This window comes from Mastomys coucha, unplaced genomic scaffold (genome assembly GCF_008632895.1).
Source record: "Mastomys coucha isolate ucsf_1 unplaced genomic scaffold, UCSF_Mcou_1 pScaffold8, whole genome shotgun sequence".
NCBI classification, from domain to species: Eukaryota; Metazoa; Chordata; class Mammalia; order Rodentia; family Muridae; genus Mastomys; species Mastomys coucha.
The window spans coordinates 78,597,732-78,607,004 of NW_022196914.1; positions in this window are offsets into that span (position 1 = coordinate 78,597,732).

Consider the following 9,273-nt stretch of genomic DNA (forward strand, 5'->3'; position numbering starts at 1 on the left):
TTCTACATTATCATCTCATTTTTTCTCTTCCAAGTCCTTTTAAATATTTAAATTTCTCCTTTTAAAAAGTAATATATTTAATATTTTTACAATTTCATATAACATATATTAAACATCTTCATTCCCCTCTTCTTCCTCAACCTTTCCTCAGCTCCTTCTAAAGCCACCTCCTCCTCCTCCCTACACTTGCCCAGTTTATGGCCATTTTTAGAAGACACTATCTCATGTCATTTATTCTGCTAATTTTTATTGCTCTGACCCTTTTTCTGTAATGTTTCCTAAACCTTAAGTTCAGGGTTAGTGCCATAATTATATTAATGAGGGTGGACACGTGTCAGTTGACCTTTGTATCTTGACCAGATATGGTTTTCTGTAATGGTTTCTATCTACTGCAAAAATAATAATAATAATAATAATAACTTCTTTGATGATAGGGGAGAGCTACAGTTATGTATATATAAAAATAAGTATTTCTAATGCAATTAGAAATCATATTGGTTTAAGAAACTGCCAGTAATTGATCTTCCTCTAGGTTCCATGGCCTCAATAACTGTTGCCTGTGCCCTGACAACTCTCCACCCAACCCTACCTGCCCTTGGGGCTGTGGGTGAGGTGGTGCAGAGCCATTGACACAGACTCCAGGAGCAGGTGAAAAATGCTGCAGCTAGCTCTCTGAACATTGCTGTAAGCTCCTTTAATACCCTCCTCCCTACGCTCCCATTGATTCCAAGCCTCTCTTCTAAACAGAAGTTCTTGATTGGCTGGCATTATTTGCACCAGCAGTCTTTGTTCTCTCAGGCAGTCCTCAATTAATTAGGTCCTCCTGCAGGAGATGCTTTTCTGACTGTGCAGTCTCCCAGCATTTACACAGAGGTAGCCCCACCATTCCTGCCACAACTAACCATCTATAGTTGACTAATTTTACAATGTAGCCATGAATTCCATTCTATGAATGAATTGGAATAAATATGTTTGAAAAGCCACAGGACTTATATTATTTTATAATTACTTAAACTTACATACATGTGTTTATATGTACACATATAAATGTATATATCATTCAATTGAAGTTATCCAGTTAGCATGACAATGGTCCCCACTCCATCAAAAACCCATAGGTTATATAACAAAAACCCCATGTTAGACATGGGAAACCTTTCATTGTTGGTCATAGGAGTCCATGAAACTTCCACTGAAAATTCTATTTTCCATTCTAACTATATTCATTAGGAGTAGCTAACTGGATCCTGCTCAATTTTAAAGGGAAGAAATTAAACCTCACATCTTGAAAAGAGATAGTTACAAAGTAATTAGTGGGGTTGTATTAAAACCATCATGATAACAAAATTGGATAGACTCAACTTGTGGCTATATAAACACCTTTGTTCTAAACTTTATTCACGAAATTTTGAACCTAACCAGAGATCTAGCCAAGATATAGCAATTAGCACTATGTTTTTTTTCTCTAATTATGTTTTTTTAATTTCTTTTGTTTCTTCTATACTCTTTATTTGGATTTTTGAAGGAAACCTACTACTTCTCTACTTTACACATTACTTAAAACTATATTGGCCTAAGGACATTTATAATAATATTAATCTATGGATATTTATTTTTGAAGCTAGTATCATATCATCATTTATTTCATTGGTCAAAATTTTCAAGCTTTAGCCATAGATTTTCTTTAATTTAGATTTTGTCTGTTTAAATGTACCACAATCTCATCCTAATATTGTGGATACATAGAGCCATCTATTTTTCTTGAAAGTGTTGCTTCCTGATATTATCAAATGATCATTTTTATTAATAAGGTCATCGGGTATGCCCTGATGGGGTAATGTCTCTCTGTTGACAGGAACAGGAGACACATGCATACTCTCTCATGTATTTATACAAGTCATTTACATAAAGAATTATTTAAACATTATTATTCACTTATGTTTAGTAGAGGTCATACTATTAATACTACTATACCTGTCTGTATTTGTTTATATTTCCTTTCCCTGACATGAGATTATGGCTGCATTACCTATACTTACTCATTAGTTTCACAATTGGCAGAACAGATATCATTGATGGATGAAGTTAATTAATAATACATGGTCCTTGTATCTATTTCTTACATGTTTTTACCTTTACTGAAGTCATTCAAAACAATGACCTTCAACTTTACTTAGCTTAGCTCTCCTCCCCAACCTTTTGTGTGCAATATACACATGAGTACAAGACTTATGCCACTGTTGGCTTTCTGTTTTAAGATTCTGGACATGTCTGTTGATTTTTTTAAAATAGCTAACAGTTAACTTCACTCATCATAGATTGGAGATATGTCCCTATAATTCATCATACCAAACCATTCTATCATCCTAACCCAGCTCCAATGTGTTCTTCATAGTTACTCCTTCACCCACAGCTTCACCTCAGGTAGTAGGGTGATCTCTGTCTTACATCTTTTACTTTATGTGGAATGTTATAAGAATATCTTATGCAATATGTGGATTTCCCCATCTGGTTTCTTTTATTTCACAAGAAGAATTATAATTTGAAACATAATAGTTCCCTTCAAAGGTAATTTTTTTCAATAAGAATGAGCAAAAGAAACTTTTACTATGGAAAAATCATTTTAAAATATTTAAAAATAAATTTTAGTTTGAATAAGGAAGTTGAGTCATTTCTAAATCTCTCAAATCTGCATCCTTAAAAAAACAGAAAAATGAATTTTAAATAGACAACTTCAGTGAATTTTTAAAGCATATTTAGAACTATAAAAATTCTTTAGCATTCTACTAAGCTTATAAGAAAATCTGCTTGAGAACAGGAATATAGAAAACTCATACCCATATTTCCAAAGATAATTGCATGGTTTTTTATAATTGGAAAATTTGGATATCCTGATTTAATTGTTATTTGGAACCGAATGTCTTTAAGAAGTACTTTTTGAAGGTATTATAAAAACTAAAATAAAATAAAATCAGAAGTTAAAACTTGAATTTCTCATCAGCTTGCCATAAAATATGAAATAAAATTCAAAAATATATATCAATTTCAGTTACTGTACATGTTCTGATAAATAATTAAAATTGAGAGTAGCTTATTATTAAACTGGCATTCATTTTATCTTGGACATATTATAAACAGTTATACACAGAAATATAGGGCAGTTGGGGCTGGAGAGATGAGTCAGTAATTAACAACATTTGCTATTTTTCTAGAAGATACAAGTTTGATCCTCAACACCCATGTCAGAGGCCTTATAATTGACTATAAATTCAATTCTGGGGGATCCAATGCCTTCTTCTGCTTCCCAAGGGCATCAGAACATATGTAGCACACACATACATGCACACACTAAAATTGTTTTACCAGACTGGGCAGTGGTGAGTCCAGTGTGTACCCAAGGAGCCTCATTCACTCCAAAGCCAGCTTCCCCTGCCTGAGCCATGGCGGGGACTCCAGGATGAGGTCCTGGACCAAGTTGGTGGGATCTCTGGTTGCATCTTTGTTCATGCCAGTGGCTTCATTGGTAGGCACCACACTCGAGACAGTGCCCTGAACATGGCCCGTGCCACCCTTGCCCAGAGCCTATGCCTCTTGCAAATGCTGTAGTCCAATAAAATGTATTCATCTCTAAAAAAAATATATTAAACTTATTATATAACTTACTAAAATGGGTGTGGATATACCATGAGTACAATGCTGTGACATTTTATAACTGAAAGGGTGTACACAGTTCCCTGGAGCCCACTGAAATGTAGCAGAGGCTCAACTGCATGACATGGCCTCACATCCTGGGAATGTTGTTGGTGAACAAGAGATTCATATTGCCTAGGAAGTATTTGGTCTAGAGTTGGCTCTTTATGTTATAGCCATATTTCTCTATGTTGAAAACTAGAGAAACATTGGATGAAACTTGAAATCAGATAGAGTAAGAGCTACTAGGAAAATTGTTGCTATCTCCTGTCACTCTATGCCAGTCCACAGGTAAATGTCTCAAAGAGCTATGCTATTTTAAGAAATTCAAAGAAGAATTAATATACTCAGGAAGCATTCAATATTTTCCCATTAATATTATTTGAGGCATCAATAAAAACAAAACATTCTGAAAAATAGTTTAGTAGCTGGGGCATTGTGTGTTTGGCTACAGTTTTGTTTTATATTTGTAACATCTAACACATACTAGTATGTAGACCTATCTATCTTTTCCATTACGCCCTAAAGACTTAAATAGTTACTCTTGTTTTCTGAGTTAGTAGGTGTTAAAATAGGATTAAGTCTTTAGGAAAAGTCAGCTAATATGTTATTATATACTCTGTCACAATAAAAAGTTATCTTGAATAAATTTCTGCTTATTTCTGTACAACAGCTACACTCTAGAGCAGTGATGTTAAAGTGACATAACACTTTTAAGAGGTAGAGAGATAATAGTAGGTCATGAGGTCATGGAGGACTCAAGAAGAGATTATTACACTGAGTGTGATTCCAGCTGATTCCCAGAAGAGGGATCTATAGAAGAAGCCTGACACCTCAAAGTCCTCTGTCTTTGCCTCTTTTCACCCTTTTGTCTCCCTCCCACACAGCTTCTACCCCTACCCCAGCCACACCTCTCTTTCTCAACTTGGGCTTATCTAGTATTTTTTTATTTTTTGGTTAAACTGAGGGGAATATATTGTGTTAAAGCATTCTCTTCCTCAAATTATAATATTTGATATCAATATGTGTTGTTAGTAATGTTAACTTTGATTATTTGCTTGATGTAAGATCTGCTAGATTTCTCCGTTGTTAAGTCAGTATTTTTGCGTTTTCTGTTAAAGTGTATTCATTAGAAATGAGTCATGGGGCACAGATTACACTTAAAGAAAAGACAACAAGAACAATTAAAAATAAATGTTTACCTCCTGAAGGGAGCCAGGGACAATCTTGAACTTCCAGCCTCCAAAATCATAGGTTCAAAATCCTTTCTTTACAAACAAACCATTCTGATACACCATTTGAAACTACAATAGCATCCTTCAACTTCCAGTAGCATTTGTTACAATGACTTCTAATCAGTTTGCTTTTTGTAGAACATTGCTTAGCATTCTGAATTATCATAGTGCTGAATTCTTAGATTATAGTGTATTCAAGTGTGATTTCTTTAGACAGGGCAACAGGACTTGAAGATGCAACATAATAATTGTTGGAATTTTGGAACAGAATCCTAAATTTTCACTCTATCATTATTTTTCTTTTATACATCGATGACAAAATATAATTTACCAAAATACTGGGCATAACCCTCTATTTGTTCTTACCTGGAGATGCTCAAAGCACTTGTCAATGAAAAACCGAAGCAGTATTCTAGAAATGAAGATATAGCAGCAGATGACAGGGGTCCAACCCCTGCTCCTAAAATGAACCATCTGTTTTGAAAATATTTTCCCTTTGAAAGAACCAAGCAAATCTAACCTTACTTAGTCTATCAGGGAACCCAAATTATTTAACATGAAAATGTTTAGCAATGTTTATTGCCACATTAAGTGTCACAAAAATGTATTATATTGGTTGAGCTCTTTCTGCAGAGGAACTATTTTTGGAATATTTAAAGTCTTATGAGGTGCCTAAAAGAGAATATTGAAGACATCATTTTAATCTTTCTTCATCATTGATATGTCTGCAAACTGTACTTTTCAAATTTCTTCTTGCTACTCATCAAATATTTAAAGTAACTATCAGGAATTATAGAATTAGTTTGTGTCTAAAGCTCTGAGAAAATAAAAACAAAAACAACAAAAATATTTACTATTTTATGCCCTTTAGTATTTAGGTATTTTCTTAAGCTGTGATGTGTTGGTATAGGAATCAAAGCAAGTAACTAAATTAGAAAAGAGTCTTTTTTCACTTAAATTCCCAGTATTCAACTTTCCAATTTTCTTTCTATATTTATGTAATCCTAATAATTAAAGAAAAAAAGGTCATGGATTTTGGGGAATGGGCCATATGAGGAAATGGAAGGGTGTGTTCTGAAGGAAGTGTGTGCAGTTTCCTAAGCTGCAAAGAAGGGAACAGTGGTCTCTGTCAGGAGCTTAACTGATTTGGGCTTCTGTGACTGCTCCAAGGATCAATCATTCTGGTGTCCTGAGAAGCTCCGATGAAAAGGCAAAGGAAGGAACCTCTGCAGCAAAGACTTAAACTCCCTAGGAAAACTGTTCCCATCTCATAGAGATAGACATCTAGTCACGCTGATGCATAGATCTATATATGTTTAAGCTCTCTATGTACCTGACCTCTGGAGATAGTCACCATGCACATTGTCCTCATTCTGAAGGAATCTTCATCATACCTGTGATTATATACATTTGAAATAAAGATTTTCATGCTAGGGTGACTATTCATAATAGTCCATGTTCCAAATGAATAGAAAATGTACCATGTCTTCTTCACAGGGCTTGGGGGCAGAGGGCTGTCATTCTTCCATAGGATTATGAGGCAGTAGGATGGTGAATTTGAGATATGACTAGTATGCAGAGCAAGTCTGAGGCCATCTGACTAATTTAGTGAGATTTGTCTCAAAGCAAAATACATAGATTGACCTGGGATGTAGCTCAGGGGTAGCTGCTTGTCTGTCATGTACAAGGACCTCAGATAATCTCCTAGTACTGCAAGTAATCTTATAAAATTGTCATATCTTCTACTTATGAATGATGATTATTCTTTTAAGTTCAGTAATTTGGAAGAACATGTTCATGTTGTATAAATATAAGTATCATCCATTTTCATAGTCACTGAAATTAAAGACCCATTTTATCTAGCAAAAATTTCCTACTCTAAAATAAGGATTCAGAAGAAACCCAAAGTTAGTCAACTTTTATTTTTATATAGCATTTTCAAAAGATCCATATACCATTACATGTAAATTGTTTCACTCTGAGAAATGACATAAAGCAATCTATATTTCAGTATAGCTGTTTATCTTTACTCAGTCAGATGAGGGTTGAAAACAATATCACTCAGAAAAATCACTATTTAGCATGCATCAATCCATAAAAATATGATTGTTTCAAAAGCTATTGATTCTGTACACAAAAGCAATTTATAAAATAAAAGAATCTCAGACTTTCTGCCACCACATTACAAGCACAATGTTTTAATCCCAGAAGGTGGGGTCCTGTTCTAAAAACATTTTAGAAATAAAAATTTATTTTTAACTCTGTCAAAAAATCTTATCAAACATAATTGGTCACAAATGACTAAGAACAAGATATAGCATATCCAAACTAAAACGTCTTTAGTGGTTTTGAGATTATAATCTAATTACAATGTTTTGCACTCCCATCTCCTCCCTACAAAACCTCCCATATACCCTTTCTTGTTCCATTTCAAATTCATGGCCTCTTTTTTTCATTATTTTTATCAAATGCATATATGTACATGTATGTACAAACATAACTTGCTCTGTGTGTATACTATTACTTGTATATAGATTTCTGGGACTGATCATATGGAATGGCAAGAACTATTGGGGAAGCCAGTCTCTCCTGCCTTCAGTAATCCCTAGCTGCTTGCAGTTCCTTGTGTATGGTTGAGGTTTATGAGTTTTTCCCTACCCACTTTGACATGGCTATTACGTCCATCCTTGTACAGCTTATGTTTGGGCAGTCACTTTGTTAGCATATTCTATGTTACATTCTTTTTGGTAAAAAGTTGGGGAAGGACATTGAGCATTATTATTATTATTATTGTCATTATTGTTATTATTATTGTATTATTATTATTATATCTTCTCATTATTCTGTCATGCATTCTTCCCACAAGGGTGTCTTACATCCCTTCTGCAATTCATTAATTTATTTGGACTGTTACATACAGATTGGTCTCGAATTCTGCTAATGACATATTGCTCAGAAACTTTCTAGTTTATATTAATTCATTATGAATTGATTGCTATAGGGGTTTGAATAGAGCAATAAGTATACAAACTGCCTTGCAGTTTTGTTCTGCATGGGTTCTAAAGGTTCATTTGACCGCAAAAGGATTACAACCCACAGGCTGAGAACTGCTGGGTAACACCATCCTCCACCAGCGCCACCAATAATCAGAATCTCCTGTTTAATGGTTTCCAAGTTTTTAAATGACTTCTTGTATAAGTTAGATTAATTTTGAGATGATAACCATAGGTACTCTCCTCTTTTCTAATACATTTGTCCTAATTGAAACACACTTAGAAGTTTGGAAACTTAGAGCAAGAAGTGTGTCACCAAACCTTATTTGGCAGGCCAAGTCTTTAGCACTTGACTCTCATCAAAAATTCTTTTCCACACCATTCTTGATAAAGATGTCTGAAATGCCCTGATAAATGATCCTAGATATTGTTGCTCATACTTTTAGCCAACTGTAGATCACTCAGTTGGGCTTAAGTCAGTCAGAACTCTTGACAGTCTTGAGTTCTTTTACCTGGAAATTCTGACATTAACCTTAGCTAAATGACGGATATTGTTCAGTTACCTCAAGTTTGAATCATGTGTATACTATTGTTCTTTATTTAGTGTGTTAATTTGGCAATGAAATCAATTTCTAAAATATATAACTATGTAAAGCACATCAAGGAGAATAGAAAATAAGTTCAGCAAAACACACACACACATACACACACACACACACACACACACACACACACACACACACACAATCTTACCTTAAGAACATTGTATAGTCTGACTTCATCCTTCTACTCTCTTTTAAAAATGGGACTCTCGGGCTGGAGAGATGGCTCAGCCGTTAAAGGCTAGGCTCACAACCAAAAATATAAAAATGGGACTCTCTAACAACATCATATTTATATACCATGACATCACCAAGGATAACAGACAGTCTAATACTTTCTGTAAACTAAACACAGCATCTAAAACTGAAGGCCATTTCACTCTTATAGCAAGTAACATCACTTAAAGAAAAATAACACTCACTGTATATTGGTGACTAATACTATTTCTACTTTTCAAAGCTCACTCCCTATTTCAGAAACTGAGAGACTGGAAACTATGTATTCCTTTCCTTGTATGAGATGGACAAGAGTAAAGCAAATAGACCCAATACTGTCATTATAGTAACAAGACTTGTGAATTCTCATGAACTCTGACACTTAAATGGGAGTTCTTTACCAGGCTTCTCTGCATCCTACAGCTCTGGCTTTCAAGGCCTACAGAGAACTGAGATTGCAGGAGACATTTTTGGCAGTTTTTTTGATTTGTTATTGCCTAAACAATATCGTTTTGACTTACTTGGCTTTTTTTTTTT